Here is a 15,327-nt window from a genome sequence, read left to right as displayed (position 1 = left end):
TAACACATACCCTGGTTTCTATTCTGAGGTCAGCACATCCTTGAAGTATATAGGCTGATTTAATTCTGTAGTTTTTTCTATTATACAATGTCTCTCTGCAGCTGTTGTTCCTTTCTCATTGGCATTAAGTAGCTTCCTTTAAAATATCTGATATGTTAAGTGACTTACCAAGTCTGCATAGAACAGTAGAAATCCGAGGGAATTTCAAAACATCCACCTAGTGTCCGAGGTGTGAATCCAGAGAGAGAGAGACAGAGAAGGAGAGAGAGAGAGAGAGAGAGAGAGAGAGAGAGAGAGAGAGAATGCAAGAAAACGTAGCCGGCTAAAGCTTAAATCCAGCCACGTGTTCCCTCTTGAGTCAAGTCAAGGCTTGGCTCTGGCTTCCTTAAGCTCTAACCACGTGCGTTGGCTTTATAGGCAGGGGCCCTGTTCGGCAGGGCAGGCCTGAGTTGTTTCCGGCTTTAAGCAAGTAGCTCAAGGTTAGTCCGGCCTGAGGCCAAGCCAACCTGGGCCCAGGGCTAGGGAGCCTACCGCCCAGGCAGGAAACTGGACATTCCGCCAAGCCAAGTTAAGTGGTTTTTAATGGATTCTTGTCATGTTGGGTGCCAAATGTAGATGTAACCAACCGTCTTATTAAATAAGAAACACAGAACCAATGCAAAGAAGAAAGCCAAGAGATCAGAGCTAAGAGCCTTACCCTGCAGCTAGCCTCTTAAGCCAAGAGACCTCTCCAAAAGAGACCTACTTCCTGTGTGTTTGTCTTTATATAGTCTTTCTGTTCTGCCTTCCCATTGGTTGTAAACCCAAACACATGACTGCCTCATCACTGCCTGTCTGTGGAGACTTCCAAGTCTTCTATGGTTGGGATTGAGATTAAAGGCATGTGTCTCCAATGCTGGCTGTATCCTTGAACACACAGAGATCTACCTAGCTCTGTCTACCAAGTGCTGGGATTAAAGGCGTGTGCCACCACTGCCACACTCTTGCTGTGGCTCTAATAGCTCTGACCCCCAGGCAACTTTATTTATTAACATACAATTAAAATCATATTTCAGTACAAATAAAATACCATCATACACTATTGACCATGCAGCTCTTTAAAAAGTAAAACATTTAATTGAGGTGGCAGCTTACATTTTCAGAGCTTTAGTCCATTATCATCAGGATGGGATGTAGGCAGGCAAGCTGGAGGATTAGCTGAGAGTCCTATATCTGCAGGCAAAGGGAAGTCAACTGACTGTCACACTGAGAAAAGCTTAAACTAAAGAGATCTCCAATCTCACCCCATAAAGTGACACACTTCCTCCAACAAGGCCATATCTACTCCAGCAAAGCCACACTTCCTAATGGTGTCACTCCCAATGGGGGCCAATTATATTCAAACTACCACAGTAGTCTACTTGTGTTTCTCTTTGGTGTTTAATATCATGGTAGTGATGATGTGCCCATGTGTTTGTTGACACCTCCTATCTGTTTGTCTCAGGAGAATAGCTACTCACATCACTCACTTGATTAGGATACTCAGTTGTAACTTCCCAAACTACAGAGCTCAGTGTTTGGTTTTGGTTTTGTTTTGTTTTTCTGCACAATGTTTCTCTTTGTAACCATGGCTCTCCTAGAAGTAGCACTGTAGATCACACTGGCCTCAAACTCACCGAGATCCACATGCCTCTGCCTCCCAAGTGCTAAGATAAAAGGCATGTACAAACACACCCAGCCTGAAATTAGTATTCTTTTATTTCTTTTTCTTTTTGCCCCAAAAAAGATCCCACTGTGTAGCCCTTTCTGTCTGGGACTCATTATGCATCATTCTATGGCAATCATCAATAAAATGTCTTGGGGTATTGACTGATTGATGTGAATGAGCCATCCCATTGAAGGCACAAAGAACATTCCTCATGATTGTTTTGCTCTTGTCAGTTCCTGTGAGAGGGATAGCTCTATTACACCACCCTGAAGCTGCAGTGTTTTAAGGTGGAGATTTGGGGAATGGGCTTGGAACTGAAAGTTTGCCTTTCTATTCCTGACTCATGACTCAGACAGACTATAACACCAGTATGCAGTTCCAGAGAAATAAAGGAAGGATCATAAACATTATTAACCTAAAATCTGTTAGACAATACACCATAAGTGATAAAAAATAACACATTTAAAACAATGAAATTCAGGAACAAAAAAGCTCAAATTTTCTCCTGAGCTGTCCTTCTGAACTCTATTACATTTGAAAAGCACTGAAAATTCATGATATTTCCTCATAAAATTTAATATATTCTTTTTTATTTTATAATTTAATTTAATTTTACATATCAGCCACAGATTCCCTTGTTCTCCCCCCTCCTGCCACCACCCCCCGGCCTTCTCCCCAGCACACCCCCCATTCCCATCTCCTACAGGGCAAAGACTTCCCTAGGGATTGAGCTCAACCTGGTAGATTCAGTCCAGGCAGGTCCAGTCCCCTCCTCTCAGGCTGAGCCAAGTGTCCCTGTATAAGCCCCAGGTTCCAAACAGCCAGCTCATGCACTAAGGACAGGTCCCAGTCCCACTGCCTGGATGCCTCCCAAACAGATCAAGCTAATCAACTGTCTCACTTATCCAGAGGGCCTGATCCAGTTGGGGTTCCTCAGCTATTGGTTCATAGTTCATGTGTTTCCATTCATTTGGCTATTTGTCCCTGTGCTTTTTCCAATCTTGGTCTCAACAATTCTCACTCATACAAAGCCTCCTCTTTCTCGCCAATTGGACTCCCGGAGCTTCACCTGGAGCCTGGTCGTGGATCTCTGCATCCAGTTTCCTCTATTGTTGGATGGGGTTTCTAGCATGACAATTAAGGTGTTCGGCCATCCAATCACCAGAGTAGGTCAGTTCGGGCTGTCTCTCGAACATTGCCAGTAGTCTATTATGGAGGTATTTTTGTGGATTTCTGTGGACCTCTCTAGCACTGTGCTTCTTCCTATTCTTATGTGGTCTTCATTTATCATGGTCTCTTATTCCTTGTTCTTTCTCTCTGCTTTTGATCCAGCTGGGATCTCCCTCTCCCCTAAGCTCTCTTTCCCTTTAACCTTGCCATTCATTTCCCCCACTCATGTCCAGGTTGTTAATGTAGGTCTCACCCACTTCTCTCTGTTATTGGGCGATCCCTGTGTCTTTCTTGGGGTACTGCTAGTATCCTCCCATGAGTGAGTACATACCATGTTTGTTTTTCTGAGTCTGGGTTACCTCACTCAGGATGATTTTTTCTAGATCCATCCATTTGCCTGCAAACCTCATGATGTCATTGTTTTTCTCTGCTGAGTAGTACTCCATTGAGTATATATACCACATTTTATTTATCCATTCTTCAGGTGAAGGGTATCTAGGTTGTTTCCAGGTTCTGGCTATTACAAACAATGCTGATATGAACATAGCTGAGCAAGTGCCCTTGTGGTATGATTGAGCATTCCTTGGGTATATGCCCAAGAGTAATGTAGCTGGGTCTTGGGGGAGATTGATTCCCAATTTTCTAAAAAATGGCCATACTGATTTCCAAAGTGGTTGTACAAGCTTGCATTCCCACCAGCAGTGGCGGAGAGTTCCCCTAGCTCCACATCCTCTCCAGCATAAGCTGTCTTCAGTGTTTTTTATCTTAGCCATTCTGACAGGTGTGAGGTGGTATCTCAGAGTCGTTTTGATTTGCATTTCCCTGGTGATTAGGGATGTTGAGCAATTCTTTAAATGTCTTTCAGCCATTTGAGCTTCCTCTGTTGAGAATTCTCTGTTTAGTTCTATAGCCCATTTCTTAGTTGGACTGTTGTGCATTTTGATATCTAATTTCTTGAGTTCTTTATATATTCTGGATATCAGACCTCTGTCAGATGTGGGATTGGTGAAGACCTTTTCCCATTCTGTAGGCTGTTGCTTTGCCTTGCTGACCGTATCCTTTGCTCTACAAAAGCTTCTCAGTTTCAAGAGGTCCTATTGATTGATTGTTTCTCTCAGTGTCTGTGCTACTGGTGTTCTATTTAGGAAGTGATCTCCTATGCCAATGTGTTCAAGTCTACTTCCTACTTTATCTTCTATCAGGTTCAGAGTAACTGGATTTATGTTGAGGTCTTTGATCCACTTGGATTTAAGTTTTGTGCATGGTGACAGATATGGATCTATGTGCAATTTTCTACACATTGATATCCAGTTCCGCCAGAACCATTTGTTGAAGATGCTTTCTTTTTTCCATTGTACAATTTGGGCTTCTTTGTCAAAAATTATATGTTCATAGGTGTGTGGATTAATGTCAGAGTCTTCAATTTGATTCCATTTGTCCACATGTCGGTTTTTATGCCAGTACCAAGCTGTTTTTATTACTGTAGCTCTGTAGTAGAGCTTGAGATCAGGGATCGTGATGCCTCCAGAGGTTGTTTTATTGTACAGGATTCTTTTGGCTATCCTGGGGTTTTTTTTCCATATGAAGTTGAGTATTATTCTTTCCAGGTCTGTGAAGAATTGTGTTGGTATTTTAATGGGGATTGCATTTAATCTGTAGATTGCTTTTGGTAAAATTGCCATTTTTACTATGTTAATCCTGCCTATCCATGAGCATGGGAGATCTTTCCATTTTCTGACATCTTCTTCAATTTCTTTTTTTAGGGACTTAAAGTTCTTGTCATATAGGTCCTTCACTTGCTTGATTAGTGTTACCCCAAGGTATTTTATATCATTTGTAGTTATTGTAAAGGGTGATGTATCTCTGATTTCCTTCTCAGCCTGTTTGTCAATTGTATATAGGAGGGCTACTGATTTTTTTTTGAGTTGATCTTGTATCCTGCTATGTTACTGAAGGTGCTTATAATTTGTATCAGATCCTTGGTTGAATCTTTGGGGTCACTCAAGTATACTATCATGTCATCTGCAAATAGGGAAAGCTTGACTTCTTCCTTTCCAATTTGTATCCCCTTAATCTCCTTATGTTGTCTTATTGCTCTGGCTAGAACTTCAAGTACTATATTGAATAAGTATGGGGAGAGCAGACAGCCATGCCTCATTCCTGATTTTAGTAAAATTGCTTTGAGTTTCTCTCCATTTAATTTGATGTTGGCTGTTGGCTTACTGTAAATTGTCTTTATTATGTTTAGGTATATTTCCTGTATTCCTGATTGCTCCAAGACTTTAATCATGAAGGGATGATGGATTTTGTCAAATGCCTTTTCTGCATCTAGTGATATGATAATGTGGTTTTTTTCTTTGAGTTTGTTTATATGGTGTATTACATTGACTGACTTTCGAATGTTGAACCACCCTTGCATCCCTGGGATGAAACCTACTTGATCATGGTGGATAATTGTTTTGATGTGTTCTTGGAGTCTGTTTGCCAGTATTTTATTGAGTATTTTTGCATCAATGTTCATGAGGGAGATTGGTCTGTAGTTCTCTTTCTTTGTTGTATCCTTGTTTGGCTTAGGAGTCAGGGTAACTGTAGCCTCATAGAAGGAGTTTGGTAATGTTCCTTCTGTTTCTACTGTATGGAACAATTTAAAGAGTATTGGTATTAACTCTTCTTTGAAGATCTGGTATAATTCTGCGCTGAAACCATCTGGTCCTGGGCTTTTTTTGGTTGGGAGACTTTTAATGACTGATTCTATTTCCTTCAGGGTTATTGGACTATTTAAATAGTTTATCTGGTCTTGATTTAATTTAGGTATGTGGTACCTATCCAGAAAATTACCCATGTCTTTTAGATTTTCCAGTTTTGTGGAGCAGAGGTTTTTGAAGTATGACCTGATGATTCTCTGGATTTCCTCATTGTCTGTTGTTATGTTCCCCTTTTCATTTCTGATTTTGTTAATTTGGATGCTCTCTCTCTCTCTGTCTTTTGGTTAGTTTGGATAAGGGCTTGTCTATCTTGTAGATTTTCTCAAAGAACCAACTCTTTGTTTCATTAATTTTTTGTATTGTTCTCTGTTTCTATTTTATTGATTTCTGCTCTCAGTTTGATAGTTTCCTGGCATCTAATCTTCCTGGGAGATTTTGCTTCTTCTTGTTCCAGAGCTTTTTGTTGTCCTGTTAAGTCACTAGTGTGAGATTTCTCCAACTTCTTTATGTGGGCATTTAGTGCTATGAATTTCCCTCTTAGCACTGCTTTCATAGTGTCCCATAAGTTTGGGTATGTGATGTCTTCATTTTTCATCTCTAGGAAGTCTTTAATTTCTTTCTTTACTTCTTCCTTAACCCATTGGTGATTCAGTTGAGCATTATTCAGTTTCCATGAGATTGTAGGTTTTCTGTAGTTTTTGTTGTTGTTGAAATCTAACTTTAAACCATGGTGGTCTGATAGAATGCAGGAGGTTATTGCAATTGTTTTGTATCTGATGAGATTTGTTTTGTGGCCAAGTATGTTGTCGATTTTAGAGAAGGTTCCATGGGATGCTGAGAAGGTATATTCTTTTTTGTTAGGATGGAATGTTCTGTAGATATCAATTAAGTCCATTTGAGTCATAACATCAATTAAGTCCTTTATTTCTCTGTTAAGTTTCGATTTGGGAGATCTGTCCAGTGGTGAAAGTGGGGTGTTGAAGTCTCCCACTATTAATGTGTGGGGTTTTGTATGTGGTTTAAGCTTTAGTAATGTTTCTTTTACATATGTGGGTGCCCTTGTGTTTGGGGCATAAATGTTCAGAATTGAAACTTCATTTTGGTGAATCTTTCCTGTGATGAGTATATAATGCCCTTCTTGATCTCTTTTGAATGATTTTAGTTTGAAGTCTATTTTGCTGGATATCATGATGGCTACACCCACTTGCTTCTTAAGACCATTTGATTGGAAAGTCTTTTCCCAGTCTTTTATTCTTAGGTAGTGTCTATCATTGAATTTGATGTGTGTTTCTTGTATGCAGCAGAAAGATGGGTCCTGCTTTTGTATCCATTCTGTAAGCCTGTGTCTTTTTATAGGTGAATTAAGTCCATTGATATTAAGGGATATTAATGACCAGTGATTGCTCATTCCTGTTATTTTTTGGTGGTAGTGTGTGTGTACTTCTCTTCTTTGGGGTTTACTGCTGTGGCATTATCTATTATCTGTGTTTTCAAGGGTGTATCTGACTTCCTTAGGTTGAAATTTTCCTTCTAGTGCATTCTGTAGGGCTGGGTTTGTGGATAAGTATTGTTTAAATCTGGCTTTGTCTTGGAATATCTTGTTCACTCTATCTATGATGACTGAAAGTTTTGCTGGGTATATTAGTCTAGGCTGGCATCCATGGTCTCTTAGTGTCTGCATTACATCTGTCCAGATTCTTCTGGCTCTCAAAGTCTCCATTGAGAAATCGGGTGTTATTCTAATGAGTTTGCCTTTATAAGTCACTTGGCCTTTTTCCTTTGCTGCTCTTAATATTGTTTCTTTATGATGTACATTTAGTTGTATAATTATTATGTGGTGAGGGGACTCTTTTTGGGGGTCTAGTCTGTTTGGTGTTCTATAGGCTTCTTGTATCTTCATAGGCATTTCCTTCTTTAAGTTGGGAAAGTTTTCTTCTATGATCTTGTTGAATATATTTTCTGTGCCTTTGAGTTGGTATTGTTCTCCTTCCTTGTAGCTAGAGTTTTCCTGCCTGGCCCATGGTCAAGGCAAATCTCTCTCACCTACCAGTCCCAAAGCCGCTCAGACTCGACCAAGTAAACACAGAAACTTATACTGGTTACAAACTGTATGGCCATGCCAGGCTTCTTGCTAACTATTCTTATATCTTAAATTAATCCATTTCTATAAATCTATACCTTGCCACATGGCTCGTGGCTTACCGGCATCTTCACATGCTGTTTGTCATTTGGTGGCTAGCAGTGTCTCTGACTCAGCCTTCCTCTTCCCAGCTTTATTCTCCTCCTTGGTCCGCCTATACTTCCTGCCTGGCCACTGGCCAATCAGTGATTTATTTATTGACCAATCAGCAACACACTTGACATACAGACCATCCCACAGCACTTCCTCTATCCCTATATTTCATAGGTTTGGTCTTTTCACGGTGTCCCAAATTTCTTGGACATTTTGGGTCATGACTTTGTTGGCTTTAGTGTTTTCTTTGACTGATGAATCTATTTCTTCTACCGTATTCAATGCCAGAGATCCTCTCTTCCATCTCTTGCATTCTGTTGGTTATACTTGCATCTAAAGTTCCTGTTCGTTTTCTCTGTTTGTGTCCTTTTCATTTTTTCTATTTCCCTTTTCAGGTCTTGGACTGTTTCCTTTATCTGTTTCATTGCTTTTTCATGATTTTCTTTCAGGGATTTATTGTTTTCTTCTGCTTCATTTGTCCTTTCCTCTAGTTTTTTACAGCATTTTTCCCATTTTTTGTTTGATTTTTTCCTCAATTTCATTTTTGATTTCTTCTATATAAGGCTCTAGCCTCTTCAAGATGTTATTCATAAGGTTGCTTTCTTCTGCTTCTTCCATTTTGTGATGTTCAGGTCTAGCTGTTGGAGGAGGGCTAGGTTCTGGTGATGCTGTATTGCTCTTCATTTTGTTGTATGTTCTTCTGCCTTGATGTCTGCCCATCTCTTTGTGGATTCGTTCTTGGTCTTATCAGTGCTCTTGGTCCAGACAGAGCTGACAGATTCAGGAAGCCTCTCTCTGGTCCAAATGGAAGCTCTCTTGTCCAGATGGGAGCTCTGAGGCAGCATGGGAGGTCCTGTCCAGATGGGAAGTCCAGGGCGGGATGGGAGCTAGGGGCTGGTCTCTTAAGTCTCAGGAAGTGGCTGGGGTCTCGGGTGGATGGGCGTGTGGGCAGGGCGTGGAGATAGCAGGGTCTGTCAGGGGTCTTGGAGAAGGGGGACGGGTGTAGGGGATCCTGCCAGATGGCCAGAACCTGGGGGCAAGTTGGGCAGGTCTTTTCCGGAAGGGCTGGTACCCAGAGATGGGACCTAGGGGGTAGGCCTCTCTGGGTATGAGCCCAAGCACTCACCTCTTGTCCAGATGGGAGGTCCGGGGCAGGATGGGAGCTGGGGCCTGGTCTCTAAGTCTCAGGAAGTGGCTGGGGTCTTGGGCAGATGGGCGTGGGGGCAGGGTATGGAGATTGCAGGGTCTGCCGGAGGTCTTGGAGAAGGGGAATCTTCCCTGTGGGGGTGGAGGGGATCCTCTTGTCCAGATGGAAGGTCTGCGCTAATATATTCTTTTACTGACAGGAAATCTATGTCACTTCTGAATGCATCCACAGTTACTACACTGACGTGTACATGTTTAGCTACAACTTAAACATTGCTTGGTGTGTTTTTGGACATTGTGTGACAGTCAGCCCCTGAATAATGACACTGAGATTTACTAATTATGAAACCTCGGCCTTTTGCTTAGGCTTGTTCCCACCTAGCTCTTATAACTTAAATTAACCTGTTTCTATTATCTATGTTCTGTCATGTGGCTTTTTATCTTTCTTTCCTTCTTTCCTTCCAATTTCCTCTGTATCTTGCTGGCATCTCTCTCTCCACCAGATTCTTAGTTTCTCTCCTTCTTGGAACTCCTGCCTAACTATTGGACATTCAGCTCTTTATTAAATCAAACAAGTGCCTTAGGCAGGTGAGGCAAATACACAGACACATCTTACCACTGTGTAAACAAATATGCTATAATAGAACTTCCCTCAATTTTTATAACACTTCAGAAATGAAATAGTCTTCAAAACTTCTTCAATTGTGATTTTTACCTAAGTTGGCATATTCCTATTTTATTAGGAAATTTTTAGATTATATTAAATGTGGTTGATGTAGATTTTCCTATCTGCTTGTTAGTGGCAAGAAAATGCTTAGAAAATAATCCCATAAACTACCTGTTCTTATATGTTAATGTTAAAATTAACACTATGCAATGTTATTACACTCATTATTACTATGGAAAAAGGAAAATTCTTTGCCTATTACAGAATTCTCCACAGCTGCCTACCCTGAGGAGATTTCTACCAGGGTCCAGAACAGAAGCTACAAGCAGCTAGGATATTGATCTGGGGGATATTAAATGAATGTAAGCACACTGAGGTTTTTTGTCCATTCACTTTATTCTTCTAAGTCAATTATATCTATACAGCTTCTTTTCTGTTCTCATACTTAGCTCCTCTCCATCCCTTCTGCTGTTCTCCTATATCTATCTAGTTCTTTCCATCTCCCTTACCCTCTTTGTTCCCCCAAGCATGCACATATATATATAAATACATAAATATATACTGAATCCCCAGGGGAGTCTTTGCCCTGGAGGAGATGGGAATGGGGGATGAGCTGTGGGGAAGGGGGGTGGGAGGGGGGAGGACAGGGGAATCTGTGGCTGATATGTAAAATTAAATTAAATTATAAAATTTAAAAAATTATATATATATATATATATCCACTAACAACGTGTTATTAAAAACTACAAAGTAAACTCTCAGGGACAAGTATTCTGATAAGAGTCACATTTGGCAAATACTTGGTCAACTTAATTGGTGACTGACAACAGCTGTAGGTTGTAAAATTTTCTGGCTATCTCTTAAAGGGATAGCTACAAGGTTTACAAGGGAAGAAATTAAACCAATGAGAGATTTAAGGAAAAGGCAAAGAATATGTTTACTATTTTATGTGATTAATAATATCCAGACATGGTTAGTCAGTTAACAGCCTTTTTCTGTTAATCATCTGAATCTCAGACTTATACATAATTAGTCCACTGAGCCTAAAATCTTCCATTAAAAACTGGTATAGAAATAAATACAAAATGTTAATTGTTTTTTTAATCAGAGCAGGGAGGTGCCTGGAGAAGAAGCTTAGGGCAACATAGGTGCTATTGATCTCTTGAAGGACTAAGATATACCAAGGCCAGACACGTGCACTATCATTTCTAGTTCACTATAATTCTTCTGAAGGGTTTTGATCCAACAAGTCCAGGCACCTGCAATTCCACTCTGTGAAAGTTCTATGAGGATACTTTGTCTGGCCAATGTTTACCTAGTCAGTGGCTAAGGATGAAAAATAAGACCTCTAAGTGTCTACAGTCCACCTGGAACAATAGACCCAGTTATGAAGCATATTTTAGTATGTTTCTAATCATAAATATTGTACAATTAAATAAGAAACTATCTTGTAAGCTATCCACAATTATGTATGCTCACAAGATTAAGATGCAATCATGAGATTACATGGACATATGACAAGGAAATACAAGGTAAACGGGGAGAATCATAGCTGTTATTGCACAAGAAGTTTACAACAAGAAACAGCCAATTCACTCAAAAGGCAGTAATTCCATAACGCCTTGTGTTTCCTCCAACAGAACCCTTAGTTCAGATAGGATGACCTTCTGAACACTAGCTGTTATCTGCTGTATATTTTCATGGCCTTTTGCTACCAGCAGGTCTCAATAGCCTATGAACTCAACATGAATCCTATCTTCCATATCTTCCATGTTGCTCTATAATGGAATGGCATTGGACCTAGAGTTTTTACATATGAACTGAGCACAGGAGAATACAGTCATGTAAGGCTAAAGAATGCACAGAATTGATTGAGTGGCAGTATTTTGCCATGATGTACAGGTACAGCAATTAAAGCACATTTCTTCATCATAAATTTTCCTTCTGAGACATTTACACTGTGATCCTGTGGGACACAAACACAGCATCCATGGCAGATGGACATCCATGTCCAGACCTTAAATGTGTGTTGTTTTGTGTATATTGCATGTGAGCCTATTGTGTCATCCTGTTTCCAGAAAGTTTGAAAGTCCATCATATGATGTGACTATATTGAAATCATCTGTTTGGGTAATTGTCTTCATAATTTACATCCTCAATTTCCTCATGTCTTCTTATATCCAGGAAAGCATTCTGGCTGGTGGCACATGGTCAAAAACTTTTTTTTGTTTCAGGGTCTATTGACATTCAGGGATGTGACTGTGGACTTCTCCCAAGAGGAATGGGAAAGCCTGGACTCTTCTCAGAGAGCTTTGTACATTGATGTGATGTTGGAGAATTACAACAACCTGGTCTCTGTGGGTGAGAATATTTTGCTTCTAGAATTCCTAACTAATATTTTGTATGTACTGGTATTATACATTGTAAACTCTCTATTAAGCTGTCTTAGAAACAACAGGAGACTAGGGAAAGATTGGTAGTAGAAAAGAACATTTTCATGGTTATTTGATTTTTTTCTTTCCATTTTCCATGTTAGAGGTGTCATGTACCCCTCATTTTGGTTGCACAATGCATTCAGATGCGTAGTATTGTATAACATTTATACCCATATCTTAAAGCTCCATGTCCATAGTTGTACCTGGCATGGTTTTAATTGTGAGAGAAAACTCAAGATGTGCAAACTTAAAATTCTTCCTAAATATTCTGAAGATTCTAACATGAAATAGCAATAGAAAATCATTCTTAGATTCCTCTACTTTCTGTTCTCTTCATGTACTGGGCACAGTACTGTGTTAGACATCTGTATTCTTTCTAAAAATTCTAGCATGTGTCATGGGCTACCTCAGAGAACACTTGGATTATTGTATGGAAGGTAGGCCTGGTCACCTGTCCAGAGCAAATGAGATTGCCCTGGAATATGAAGAGGTGAGGCTAGCCACAAGCAGGGTGGGCTATGGAATGAGCAGGAAAGCAGTGATGGCTTCCAGGGAAAGAGAAGGCAAGACTGAGAGTGGTTTTTTTTTTATGCAATTCCACTTGAAAAGATTCCTGATTATTTGACTTAGTGTAACGTCCTGGTCCCAGGATGCATCCTGCCTGTTGTTAACTATTAGAACAGGTGCCAATTACACCTTAATTGTGGTGACAATATTAGTACAAAATGCAATTTTAGTCAACTATTCTGACATCAGATTGAAATAATTTTACAATATACAAGTCTAATGTGGATCCATGAAGTAGGACTAGTCTTTAATTGCCTTCCTTGCTGCCTGTCTTTATATTACATTGTTCATTTACTTCCTAGTGGAGAATACACAGACACAGTTCTGGAAAATATTCTCTGGAGCTGGTGTACAGACTAGACTTGAGAATGACCATACAAGCAAAGATAAACACAGCAGTGTGTGGATTTCAGACAATGGAGGATAGACATAAGTAGTAGCTGCCCATGACAGCCAGGCCTTAAAGATCTAGAGCCTCTGATGTCTGGCAAAATACTTGGTTTGCCTCCATTAGTTTTGAAAAATCTAATGTGTTATTCTAGAGAGAAAAATAAACCCTGTAATGCTTTTAAGTAAGACTTTAACCCTTAAAGGAATTGGGTCTTCTGAACAGTACTCATTTCCTGACACTTAGTAAGTATAAATACTGTGAACCTGGTATTGGATTAAATTCATCATCAATTCCTGAGAAGAAATATTTCAACATAGAGACATGTGTTCTAAATATAATCAGTCAATGAATTCCATCCTAAAGCTAATTACTGATTCCTCAATTTCCTGATCCATCTTGTGCCATTAGGCATTTTTCTATAAGGATAAGATATGTATTGTGATTCACAGACCCTTGTAGTCTGTCAGGTTGTATTGGAGAATACATTGAATTACAGTGAAAGAAAAATTTCTAAGTAGTTGCTGGTTAACTTATCTTAAGACAGAACTTAGAGAAACAGTTATTTATCAAATGTTTAATCTTAGAAAAAGCCCTATTAATATGACCTTACTCATTTTGCAGGGAATAATTACATATGTGCTCCTGTCCATCAGTATTTGAAGACTGAAAAAGAGTCTTGTCAGTGTAATGAGCTTGGCAAAGTGCTTCATGACCCCCCCACATGTGCAGTTTATAAAATGGCTGAAACTACAGAAAACTCTAATAATAGCAGATTCAGTAATCACAGGGATGCCTCTATTGACTCATCAAATCCAGATACACATGAAAGCATGCACACTGGAGAAGAACCTTGCAAATCTAAAGGCTGTGAGAAATCTTTAAATTTGTGTTTCAACATTACTCAAGATCAGAAACTCTACCCTGCAAAGAAAGAGCACAGGCAGGGAGAACATGATGGCTATTTTGACTCTATGCACAGTCTTTTGCAACAACCAATCTGCATTAGAGAGAAACCTTACCAGTATGGGAAATGCAGGAAATGCTTCAGTACTGCCTCATACCTCAAGGAACATGAGAGAATTCATACAGGAGAGAAGCCTTACAAATGTAAGGAATGTGACAAATTGTTTGCCCATGGATCCAGTTTCAGGAGACATCAGAAAACCCATACTGCTGAGGAACACTGCAGTTGTCAAGAATGTGGCAAGGTCTTTCATCAGCTTTCACATCTTAAAAGCCACTACAGACTCCATAGTGGAGAGAAGCCTTACAAATGCAATGAGTGTGACAGATCCTTTTTCCACCATTCATCACTTAGATGGCATAAGAAAACTCATTCTCTAGAGAAATTACACAAATGCAAAGAATGTTGTAAGTCTTTTCTTAAATTATCAAATCTTAACAGGCATTACAGGATCCATACTGGTGAAAAGTCTTACAAATGTGAGGTATGTGACAAATCCTTTACCTTGAACTTAACCCTTAGAAGACATCAGAAAATTCATACTGGGGAGAAACCTTACAGATGTAAGGAATGTGACAAATCTTTTGCCCAGGCCTCGGGCCTTAGAATACATCAGAAAATTCATACTGGAGAGAAACCTTACAAATGTGGAGAATGTGACAAATCCTTTATCCAGAGAGGAAATTTTAAAAGACATCAGAGAGTCCATACTGGAGAGAAACCGAACAAATGTAAGGAATGTGGCAAATCTTTACCTACACATTCAACTCTTAGAGAACATCAGAAGATACACACTGGAGAGAAACTTTGTAAATGTAGGGAATGAGACAAATCTTTTACTACATGCTCATTTCCTAAACAATATCAGAAAATTCATACTGGAGAGAAACCTTACAAATGCAAAGTCTGCGACATATCCTTTAATCAGATTTTAGATCTCAGACTACCTAAGAAAATTCTTCTGGAGAAAAATCTTACAAATGTATGGAATGTGACAAATCCTTTACCTACATGTCAAATCTTAGAACACATTGGAGAGTTCACAGTGGAAAAAGGCATTACAGATGTTAGGTGTAACGGTAACGCCCGCGTTACTGTCACCCATTCACCATGTCCGAGCGAGGGGCTGTGGATTAAAAAATAAGGGACAAGAGACAGCGGGTCATTTGCCTCAGCTGAATGCCAAATGCCAAATGCCGTTTATTGAAAGAGGGAGGAAACCTTAAATACAGGCTTACAGCACAATGGCGGATCCCCAGAGGGCAGAAGTTTGCTACTGAATGTTCTGCATTCTTGCATCTAAGCTGTTAACGCCCAATATGCAGGATACACAAACAAGGAACTTCCCTAAAGCATTCAGGA

At 39.7% G+C, this 15,327-nt stretch overlaps 1 pseudogene; it reads left to right on the top strand.

Annotated features, from left to right (window-relative positions):
- Positions 1-11,848: 11,848 nt before the first annotated feature.
- LOC131903425 (zinc finger protein 54-like) lies at positions 11,849-15,036 on the top strand (annotated as a pseudogene).
- The last annotated feature ends 291 nt before the right edge of the window (positions 15,037-15,327 follow it).

The sequence above is a fragment of the Peromyscus eremicus genome, chromosome 1 (assembly GCF_949786415.1).
Source record: "Peromyscus eremicus chromosome 1, PerEre_H2_v1, whole genome shotgun sequence".
Classification (NCBI taxonomy): Eukaryota; Metazoa; Chordata; class Mammalia; order Rodentia; family Cricetidae; genus Peromyscus; species Peromyscus eremicus.
The sequence above is the reverse complement of the archived record's forward strand: the minus strand, read 5'-3'. Positions and strand labels throughout refer to the sequence as shown.